This window comes from Dendrobates tinctorius, unplaced genomic scaffold (assembly GCF_039654945.1).
Source record: "Dendrobates tinctorius isolate UK_male_01 unplaced genomic scaffold, ASM3965494v1 ptg000024l, whole genome shotgun sequence".
Taxonomy (NCBI): Eukaryota; Metazoa; Chordata; class Amphibia; order Anura; family Dendrobatidae; genus Dendrobates; species Dendrobates tinctorius.
In genome coordinates, this window is record NW_027361692.1 from 2182116 (window position 1) to 2194935 (window position 12820).

Genomic DNA, 12820 nt, shown 5'->3' on the forward strand with positions numbered 1-12820 from the left:
ATGACTTAAAAAAGTTACACAGGAACAAGCATAGATGTATATAATGAGACCCCAGTTTTAGAAATGAATAATAGACTATCATTTTTACACATATTCAATAGCAAGTGACAGTTTTCCAATGAGCTAATTTAAGCGATCACAAATATGGCTGTGCTTGGTGGTGTCACTCGGTGATCATAGCAAAAAACTGACAATATCTCTGCATGTTAAATAAAACAAATCCAACAATACTCTGACAATGGTCTGGGTCTAGAGATGAGTGAATCAATTCAATACAAATTCAATTTGGACAAATTTTTAGGAATTTCCTGCTCCCAATGAATTTGAACAATTTGTGATTCACTTTAAACATATCAATACAAAAGTCCATCAAGTTTTTTTTTTTCGGTCGCCGTTATATGGTTAATAATGGCGATCACAAAAGCGGGGTCGGTAAAAACTGACCCGAATCATGTTCTCTGGGGTCTCGGCTACCCCCAGCAGCCGAGCCCCCGGAGAAAATCCAACTCTGGGGGGTGCTATACACTTTTTCCAAAGCGCCGTGAATTTACATCACTGTGGTTTAAGTACCCTTAATGACCACCATTAAAAGGCGTATCGGCGGTCGTTAAGGGGTTAAAATCCACAATGCAATTTGTTGTTAGAAAAACATATAACCCATATTTAAATGTGGTTATAGTAGCAGACATTGCTGCATTTTGTGGTAGAGCATTCCACAATCTGACTGCTCTAACTGCAAAGAACCTTTCCTATTTATCTTCCTTTCCTCCACATGTAATGAATGTCCCCTGATCTTTATTAAGGTCCTTGAAATAAATCATTTGCCAGTCCTTTGTACTGACCACACATGCATTTATACATATAAATTATATCACCTGAGGCATGCTTTTTTACTCTAAACAAGCCCAACTTTTCAGACCTTTTATGAGAGGCCTTCTATCTCATGTAATAGTCCAGTTGCCTTCATTTGAAGTGACTAACTTTCCAATGGAGCCCAAATTTGTATGCCATATTCTAGGTGTGATCTTACACAGAGGTGTATCTAAATTTTCTGGCACCCTAGGCAAGAGTCAGTTTGCCCACCCCCCCTTAGTTACGTGCCTACAAGTTGTTCTCCCCAAAACGATTTACCTCCAGCTACCTGATAGAATTAGTGTGGTCTCTGATTGGATTGGTTTTCTCTCTTTTTTTTATTTTGTCCAGACTCCATGATGACTTCACAGCCAGAGCTCTTCCCTGCAGACTTCCATCTTCTCTTATTTTCTGCAGCACATCCAGACACATTGCCCTTATAGATAGCAGTTCCTGAATAACATTCCTGAATAAAAGTATCTGCCCCATGCTGTACCCCTGAGTAAATAATTACCCCTCATTTTATTAACTGACCCACAAACTGTCCCTCTTATGGTATATACCCTCCACACTGCCCACTCCTTTCCATACTGGGCCCCCTCTTCAAACTGTCCTCTCACACTGTGTCACCCTGTGAGGCAATGACTGGTGTCATATGTGAGGGTCGCTATGTGTCCTCCAGGAGGCCGCGGAAGTGCAGTGCTGCCACAGGCATAGCTGTGATTGCAATGCAAAATAAAAGTGTTGGTCTTGGGCAAGCTTTTTGTCCAAGGAAGATTTAGGAAAACCTGCCATGGGCTTTTATTTTTGAAACGGATTACAGGATGGTAGTGGGGAGGTCTGTTTCCTCCCCGGCCAGGTTTTCCATGTGACCTACAGCTGCAGGTTCCTTGTAAAAACCCCTGCAGCAGAGGCTTGGGGTGTCAGTCTTGTTTTGCAAACCTGCAGAGCAGAATGCTCTGCCATAGCTTCAGCCTGTGTGAAGTAACATGGAGACAAGCGGAGCCAAATGGCCTGGCATCCCTCAGCTTACATGGCGGTGCAGTCACCCACGGTAACGGGTCCCGATTACGGACTATCTTGTTTCTCGGCTGTGATCAGGAGGATCCTATTTACCTTCTGCTTCATGAGTATGCTGACTATTAAAAGAGACTTTGTTTTGAACTTTCCTTGGTCAATGCCTGTCTGTCACACTGCACCAACCCTGCTGCACCACACCCCCCTATAAGGCAAAGTCTATACACTGGGTCCCCTGATCACACTCCCTCTCCTTGGCATACTGTCCAGTCCTGGCTGTGACGTTACACAGTCCCTCCGTGCTACCTCTCATACTACTCAATCTGTATTCTGTGCCCACTCACACACTTTTCTCCCCCATACTGTCTTCTCACATGCTTTTCCATCTTCCTGCTCATACTGTCTCCTCATATATTTACCCCTTCATTCTTCGTACTGTCTCCTCATACATTTACACCCTCACTTTTCATACTGCCTCCTCACACATTCCCCCAGCTCCCCATGCTGTGTCTGCGCATATCTCATCACCCTCGCTCCCCATACTGTGTCTATATACCTTTTTCCCCTCTCTACTCATACTGTCCGCACTCATCCCCCCTCTCACCATACTGTGTTCACATCCATCCTCCCCATTCTGTGTCCTCACCAATCCCCTACTCATCACACTGTGTCTGCACCCATCCCCACACTCAACATACTGTATCTGCACCCAACACCCTCATTCACAATACTGTGTCCTCATCCATTCCCCCACTCACTATACTGTGTCCGCACCAATCTGTCCACTCACCATACTGTGTACACTGACATCCCCCACTCACCATTCTGTTTCTACATCCATCCTCCACTCACCATACTGTATCCGCACTCATCCCCCACTTGCCCTACTGTGTCAACACCCATCCCTCCACAGCATTTCCTAATATATTACCCATCCCCCCTTGCTCCCCATATTGTATTTGTAACTGTCTCTTCCTTGCTCCCCAAACTGTGTTCTCAAATCTCCCCAACACCGTTACATTAAATCTCCCCAACACACTAGATCTCCCCCACACACTAAATACCCCCATCTCCACTCTAAATCTCCCCCCATTGCACTTAATCTTCGGTGTCTTCAGCTCCACAGGAGCACTCACCACTGATGTTTTTTGCGTGCCTCTGAATGCTGGCAAGTGAACGTCAGCAGTGTGATCACATGACCTGATCACTCTACTGATGCTGCTCTGACCCGATGGTCAGAGCTTCAATTGTACTCTCGTTTTTCAGATGTAAGTGCAATTAATCACTGGTAGAGACTCTTTGGACAGCCATATGAGGCAGCTCAACGGCAACCTCATGCCAGCAGGTACCTCACCTCTGCCTTTTAAATGATTTTTAGAGGGATAATAATAAATTGATATCTCAGGATTTTATCTCTTTCTATATACACCTTAAAATGTAATTTGCTTTTACAGCTGGTGGCTAACATTGAAAACTGCTGCTTAGCTTATTTATAACCACAATACTCAAGTCCTTCTCTTGTTCTGTAGTCCTGAGTATACTATCATTTAATATATATGCAGCAATAAGATTACTCTGTCCTAGGTGCATTATACTACATTTAGGCTGGTTTCACACTTGCATTTTTTCCCCTATCTTTTACATGGGTGCGCATACACATGCGTCTGTACGCGTTTGTATGCGCATGCATTTTTTGTAGTGTGCGCTCGGGCGCACAAAATGCATCCTGTTGCATTTTTTGTGCGTCCAGCTTGCCCCCCAAAAACGCATGCGCACGCAATGCGTTTTTTTTTTTACAGCAAAACACCCATTATAGTCTATGGGTGTGCATACGGGCGCATTGTAATGCGCCCATATGCGCAAAAAAAATGCGTTTTTTTAAAAAACGCACCAAAACCCGCAAAAAAAACGCACACAAACGCATGATGCATTTTTTCATGCGTTTGAGTGCGCAAAAAATGCACCACAAAAAAACGCAAGTGTGAAAGTAGCCTTACAATATTAAAATTCATGTGCCAATTGTTTGTCCCTGCAGACAACTTATCTAGATAGTTCTGTAATATTATACAGTTATGCTTAGTTTCTATTACCCTACAAAGTTTTGTGCCATCATGAAAGACTGACACTAATCTTAATTCCTCAATAACGTCATTAATAAAAAGATAAAAAAATAATTGGTCTTAACCCTTTCGCGCCTGAGCCTGTTTTTGCCTTCGTGACCAGGCCAATTTTTTCAATTCTGACCAGTGTCAATTTATGAGGCCATAACTCTAGAACGCTTCAACGGATCCTGCTGATTCTGACACTGTTTTCTCATGACATATTGTACTTCAGGATAGTGGTAAAATTTCTTAGATATGAACTGCGCTTATATGTTAAAAAAATCGAAATTTGGCAAAAATGTTGAAAATTTTGCAATTTTCAAACTTTTAATTTTTATGCCCTTAAATCAGAGAGTGATATCGCACAAAATAGTTAATAAATAACATTTCCCACATGTCTACTTTACATCTGCACAATTTTGGAAACATAATTTTTTTTTTTTAGGAAGTTATAAGGGTTAAAAGTTGACCAGCGATTTCTCATTTTTACAACAAAATTTACAACACCATTTTTTTTAGGGACCACCTCACATTTGAAGTGAGTTTGGGGGGTCAATATGACAGAAAATACCCAAAAGTGACACCATTCTAAAAACTGCACCTCTCATTGTACTCAAAACCACATTCAAGAAGTTTATTAACCCTTCAGGTGCTTCACATGAATGAATGGAATGTGGAAGGAAAAAATAAACATTTAACTTTTTTTCACAAACATTTTACTTCAGAACCATTTTTTTTATTTTCACAAGTGTAAAAACAGAAAATGAACCACAAAATTTTTTGTGCAATTTCTCCCAAATACGCCGATACCCCGTATGTGGGGCTAAACCACTGTTTGAGCACACGGCAGAGCTCAGAAAGGAAGGAGTGCCGTTTGACTTTTTCAATGCAGAATTGGCTGGAATTGAGATAGGACGCCATGTCGCATTTGGAGAGCCCCTAATGTGCCTAAACAGTGGAAACCCCCACAAGTGACCCCATTTTGGAAACTAGACCCCTTAAAGAACTTATCTAGATGTGTCGTGAGCACTTTGAACCCCCAAGTGCTTCACAGAAGTTTATAACGTAGAGCCATGAAAATAAAAAATCATTTTTGTTCCACAAACATGATCTTTTAGCCCCCAATTTTTTATTTTCACAAGGGTAACAGGAGAAATTGGACCCCAAAAGTTGTTGTGCAATTTGTCCTGAGTACACTGGTACCCCATATGTGGAAGAAAACTACTGTTTGGGCACACGGTGGGGATCGGAAGGGAAGTAGTGACTTTTTGGAATGCAGACTTTGATGGAATGGTCTGCGGGTGTCATGTCGCGTTTGCAGAGCCCCTGATGTGCCTAAACAGTGGAAATCCTCCACAAGTGACCCCTTTTTGGAAACTAGACCCCCCAAGGAACTTATCTAGATGTGTGGTGAGCACTTTGAACCCCCAAGTGTTTCACTAAAGTTTATAATGTAGAGCCGTGAAAATAAAAAAATCATTTTATTTCCACAAAAATGATCTTTTAGCTCCCAATTTTTATTTTCACAAGGGTAACAGGAGAAATTGGACCCTAAGAGTTGTTGTCCAATTTGTCCTGAGTGGGGGGGGACCACTGTTTGGGCACACGGTGGGGCTCGGAAGGGAAGTAGTGACGTTCTGGAATGCAGACTTTGATGGAATGGTCTGAGGGCGTCATATTGCATTTACAGAGCCCCTGATGTACCTAAACAGTGGAAACCCCCAATTCGAATTCCAACCCTAACCCCAACACACCCCTAACTCTAGCCCTAACCCTAGCCCTAACCCTAGCCCTAACCCTAACCCTAACCCTAGCCCTAGCCCTAGCCCTAGCCCTAGCCCTAACCCTAGCCCTAACCCTAACCCTAGCCCTAACCCTAACCCTAGACATAGCCCTAGCCTGCCTACCTGCTTTTTTTTCTTTACTTTTTTTTTTATTTTTGTGTTTTTTATTTTTTGTATTTTTTGTATTTTTGACTCATAGTAACGCCACTTCTCCTCTGATCTCACACTGGCAGATGATCAGAGGAGAAGCAGCGTTACTATGTGACAAGATCGCTGCCCGGCACATAGTAACGCCACTTCTCCTCTGATCTCACACTGACAGATGAGCAGAGGTGAAGCAGCGTTACTGTGTGACAAGATCGCTGCCTCACACAGCTGTGCCAGGCAGCGATCAGCTGTGCCAGGCAGCGATCTAGTCACACTGTAACGCTGCTTCACCTCTGCTCATCTGTCAGCATGAGCTCAGAGGAGAAGTCGCGTTATAATGAGGGAGATCGCTGGGAAACAAGCAGCTTTCCCAGCGAGCTCTCTCATTGGCTGCTGTGACGCGACGTCATCAGGACCTGAACCAATCAGGTCTCGATGACGTCGGGGGTCCCAGCATGCATTGTGCACCGGGATCCCCGCGTTATAAGGTATGAGGGGGTCCCGGTGGGCACAAAACCGCCGACAGTAGATAAACATCGGCGCTGCACAAAGCCCAGCAAGCGCCAACGTTTATCTACTGTGGGCGGTCGCGAAGAGGTTAATACAGATCCTTGTGGTCCTCACTGCTGACTTTATCTCATTTAGATAATGTACCATTTGCAACAACTCTTTATTTCCTGTCCTTTAACCATTCTTTTTTTTACATATACAAATATAGTTTCCCTTAAGCTGGTTTCAGACTTGCGTTTTTTTGCTCCAAAAAAGCATGCGTTTTTTTCCCTATACTTTACATGGGTGCGCATACACATGCGTTTGTACGCGTTTGTATGCGCATGCGTTCTTTGTAGTGTGCGCTCGGGCGCACAAAATGCATCCTGTTGCATTTTTTGTGCGTCCGACTTGTCCCAAAAAAACGCATGTGCACGCAATGCGTTTTTTCTCCCAAACACCCATTATAGTCTGTGGGTGTGCTGACGTGCGCTTGGTAAGGAGCACGTCAGCGCAAAAAAAAGCATGCGATTTTTAAAAACCATGCGCAAAACCGCAAAAAACCGTACACAAACGCATGATGTGTTTTTTATGTGCGTTTGCACTGCGCACGGTGCGCAGCTCAAAAAAAACGCAAGTGTGAAAGTAGCCTTAGTCCCTGCTTCTGGAGCTTCAGTATAAGGCTGTTATGTGGTTCAGTATCAAATACCTTTGGAAAGTCCAGATAAATCACATCAGCTGCATTACCAACATCCAGATTTGCACTTACCTCCTTGTTCTGCCTTCTTCCACATATGATACTGTGTGGATTCCAGCATACGGCTTAACCTTTCATCCACTCCCATAAACAAGACTGTATGGGTGCTTAAGTCTATTTTTTATTGGAATGATATGGACAATAATGAGAGATGATAACAAATGGTATAGTAGAACACAGTAGTAGATGAGATCAGGGGTTGTTGTACAAAGTTGTAGATGATATCAGAGATTGTTGAACACAATTATGGATGATTCAGCAGATTGTTGTACAAAATGTGGATGATTCAGGTAAAAACTATAAGAAACAGATAATGCAGAATGTCAGTACTGGTAGACAGTATAGAGTACAATACACAAATACTGGCAGGTAATCACAGCAATACATGGTACTCTCACAACAGTAGCAATGATACAGGATGCTGTTATCATGCATTATATAAAAGCTGAGCAATATAACATACACAGCAGCAATAGAGAAAGACCTCTAAAACAACTAATGGCTGCCAGCTTTGCACTCACTGACAAGAAGATGAATATCCAGAGGATGCATATATACCTAACATTGTCATGTTGGACACTGTTCGCACCAGGGTGTCCTGCAGACAGCGGTAATACCCCATCGTACCACTTGGTTCTCAGTGGCGCTGGTTTGTCTTCTGATCTGGCTTGGATTGGGTTAACTAGGTTGTCATTCTGGCTGAGGGCTTAGCCACGCCCTCTGTCTTTAAACTGTCCTGCGTGACTATGGGCGTCGCCGACTATAGCTCTTGCCTTGTGCTAGCGATACCGGTCTGGAGTAGTGGTCTAAGGAGCATACGGTTTCTGGTGTAGTATATTCCATTGTTGCCATTTTGCCTCCCTGTGTTGTATTTTTTGGTTGCCCTTGCACATTATTGTATTCTCCTGTGTGTACGCGGTGTGGTGCGTTTCCTTTATCCCTGTCCATACTTATTTGTGGGGTCTGGTGTTTGGTCTCCTCACTGGGTGGAGGGTGGTGGGTTCAGCTTAGGGCTGGACAGGAGACAAGGACAGGGTGGAGGCCCAGGCAGGCACACCTTCAGTGTAAACCCTTGGTTGAGGGACAGACAGGGTTTCCCCTAGTCTGAGGGACACCGCAGGGGCCCCATGGTTTCAGCCTAAAGTTACCTAGGCTTCCCATGACAAACATGCAGTGAAATAGCATTACAGAAGCTGAACATGCATTGCAAACATCATGGGGGGCTGCATTATGGCTGCTAACACAGATGCATAACACATAATTGCATTAACCTTACCGGAATCCGCTTGTTATAAGCAGTGGCTTTGCAGAGAGCTGAGCTCATGTGAGCTACTCAGAAGACCGGCTGAAAATGATTACATGTTGTTGACCAGGGAAGGATGAAGGACGGTTCTGAACAGTTAACCATTTAGGAAAACAGAAGATTCCAAACACATGAATAAGAAAGAGAAAGGCAACTGACACCTAATGGCCATAGCTGGAACAGCACTTAAAATATCTTGCTGCACAGAATGGGCAGAACACTCCTCATAGAAACCCAACATGTTAGTTAGACACAACCTATCTTTCATGAATCCATGCTGGTTGTCAGTTATTATATTATTCTCTGCAGTATATTTTTGCAGGTCATCTCTTTTAATGCCTTCAAAAATCTTGCACGACTGATGTCAAACTAATCAGCTTACCGGACGATAGGTGCCTGGATCCACCATCTTAAATCTTCCTGAATATAGGTATCACCTCAGCCATCCTACAATCTTATAGCACTTACCCTGTTACAAGAAAGCCTAAGAAGATGAGATGCATCGGTCTGTTAATTAATTAGCTCAACACCCTCAAAATCCATGGATAAATGCCATCTAGCCTCTGGCATTTGTCAATATTTAATTTTACCCATCCTGCCTATGGGGGGCTTACATTACAGTCTGCCTATGGGGGGTGCCTTACATTACACTCTGTCTTTGGGGGTGCTACCTTACATTACAGTCTGCCTATGGGGGGGTGCTACCTTATATTACACACTGCCTATGAGGGTGTGCTGCCTTACATTACAGTTTGCCTATGGGGGGCTCCATTATATTAGAGTCTGCCTGGGGGTGCTGCCTTACATTACAGTCTGCCTATGGGGGGTGCTGCCTTATATTACAGTCTGCCTATGGGGGGGTGCTGCATTACCTAACAGTCTGCCTATGGGGGGTGCTGCCTTACATAGCAGTCTTCCTATGGGGTGCTGCCTTACTTTACAATCTGCCCATGAGGGGGTGCTGCCTTACATTACACACTGCCTATGAGGGTGTGCTGCCTTATATTACAGTTTGCCTATGGGGGGCTCCATTATATTAGTCTGCCTGGGGGTGCATTATATTACAGTCTGCCTATGGAGGGCTGCCTTATATTAGAGTCTGCCTGGGGGTGCATTATATTACAGTCTGCCTATGAGGGGGCGTATTATATTACAGTCTGCCTATGGGAGGCTGCATTATATTGCAGTCTGTCTATGGGGGGCTTCATTATACTACAGTCTGACTATGGCGGGCTGCGTTATATTACAGTCTGCCTAAGGGGGGCTGCATTATATTACAATTTACCTATGGGGGGCTACCTTACATTACAGTCTGCTTATGGGGGGCTGCATTATACTATATAGAGTCTGCCTATGGGGGCTGCATTTTACTATATTGAGAACTATCTGGTGCATTATACTATATGGAGGCTATCTAGGGGGCCATCATACAGTGTGGAGATTACAGTGAGGGGGCCATCATACCATGTTGTAGCCAAACAGTTTGGGGGATACTAAGGGGTCAGTATATATACAGTGAGGGGGCATTATACTGTGTATGAGAGCATCATACTGTGTATAAGGGAGCTGTACGGGGGAGACTCGGGACATTATTAAATGTAAAGTGAGCAGTTATTATTATAGGGTAACAGGTTACTGTGACTGTAAAAGGGGCACACAAAGGGCATTATTACATTCTAGGGGACAAAATGTGGGCACTGTTTTCTAGGGCACTTGCACCCGGCATTACTATATTCTAGAGGGTTGCTTTAGAATTTAAAGGGCACACAGTACCACACAGCAGGTGCAGTAATAGGGACACATACGGCAGCAGTGGCTCAGCATTGGGGTATCAGCAGGATAATGAGTTTGTGCGGGTTGGGAATAGATGGTGATTGGGCTGAAATATGAGAAGTGAAACGTGTCTCTGTAATCTCTGCAGACGAGTCCTGGCTGGAAGAAGTTGTCATTTCCTTTCGGGGCCAGATGGAAAAGACATGAAAAGTGAACGATTCCATCAGAAAGAATGTCAGCAGTAAGTCACTAACTATAACTGTGCAGCAATCACTTATATGTTCTGTAGGACTTGTATTTACCACTGACCACATGGCAGTAATATCCATGTTGGTCTTTTTATAGAGATTATTTTCAGTAATAGCGCAGTCATCTCCTACATCCACTATTAGGATGCGTCACCGAGTTGTAATCAAGGTTACCTGGTTAGGGGCCCACTCAGAAGTTTTGCCCCCACTGAATCAAAACCCTAGCTATGCCTCTGTTGGATGGTGACCCTTGATTACTGCTTTGCTGAATGATACCTGACATAGGCAGTTCACTGGTGAACACGGATGAAAAGTACATGTTTAATTTCTCAGTAGAGTTGAGCGATACCGTCCGATACTTCAAAGTATCGTATCGGATGGTATCGGCCGATCTTTAAAAAAAGTATTGGTATCGCCGATTCCGATACCGGAAGTCCCATTCAAGTCTATGGGACTTCCGGTATCGGAATAAGAAAAACCCTTTCCTGCCCTTGTACAGCCTCTCTGGGGTCTGTACGGGCCTTTCGGGGGGCTGTGCCGGCCTGCCAGGGGGTCTGTGCAGGCTCCGGTGGTCTGTGCCGGCCTGCCGGTGGTCTGTGCCGGCCTGCCGGGGGGCTGTGCCGGCCTGCCGGGGGGCTGTGCAGGCTCCGGGGGGCTGTGCCGGCCTGCCGGGGGGCTGTGCCGGCCTGCCGGGGGGCTGTGCCGGCCTGCCGGGGGGCTGTGCCGGCCTGCCGGGGGTCTGTGCAGGCATCGTCCGATGGGACTACAAGTCCCATCGGGCGATGCCTGCTACCATGACAGTGATTGACACATTAGCCAATGATGGGACAGTAGTAGTCCCATCATCCGGCTAATGTGTTAAATGTTAAAAAAAAAAAAAAAATACTACATACATACTACATGCATGCTACATACATACTACATATATACTACATGCATGCTACATACTACATGCTACATACATACTACATATATACTACATACATGCTACATGCATACTACATGCATGCTACATACATACTACATGCTACATACATACTACATGCATGCTACATACATACTACATACATGCTACATACATACTGCATGCTACATACATACTACATACATACTACATACATACTACATGCATGCTACATACATACTGCATGCTACATACATACTACATACATACTACATGCATGCTACATACATACTACATATATACTACATGCATGCTACATACATACTACATGCTACATACATACTACATATATACTACATACATACTACATACATGCTACATACATACTGCATGCTACATACATACTACATACATACTACATGCATGCTACATACATACTACATGCATGCTACATGCATGCTACATACATACTACATGCTACATACATACCACATACATACTACATACATACTACATACTACATATATACTACATGCATGCTACATACATACTACATGCTACATACATACCACATACATACTACATACATACTACATACATACTACATGCTACATACATACTACATATATACTACATGCATGCTACATACATACTACATGCATGCTACATACATACTACATGCATGCTACATGCATGCTACATACATACTACATGCTACATACATACCACATACATACTACATACATACTACATACTACATATATACTACATGCATGCTACATACATACTACATGCTACATACATACTACATACATACTACATACATACTACATGCTACATACATACTACATATATACTACATACATGCTACATACATACTACATGCTACATACATACCACATACATACTACATACATGCTACATATATACTACATGCATGCTACATACATACTACATATATACTACATGCATGCTACATACATACTACATGCTACATGCATGCTACATACATACTACATACATACTACATGCTACATACATACCACATATATACTACATACATACAATACATTCATACAATACATACATAGACATACAGTACATATAACATAGAGTAACATACTTACCAATACTTGTCACATTGTTCCCCGAAGCCATTGTCTTTTCCGAAATAAATATTAACATAACAAACCACAAAAATACTCACCCACGATCCGAAGCAGTCCACGAGTGTGTCCCACGACGATCTTGGGTAGAGAACTGCAGCATCAGCTGTTGCTGCCGTTCTCTACGGGCTGCAGGAATCCAATGACGGAAGGTAGGTATCCTTCCGCACTGTATTCCTCCGCCACTTAAAAAAAAAAAAGTCCCTAGTCTCACTTTATGCCATTGCTGTGTGGGAAATTCCCACACAGCACTGGCATAAAGTGAGACTAGGGACTTT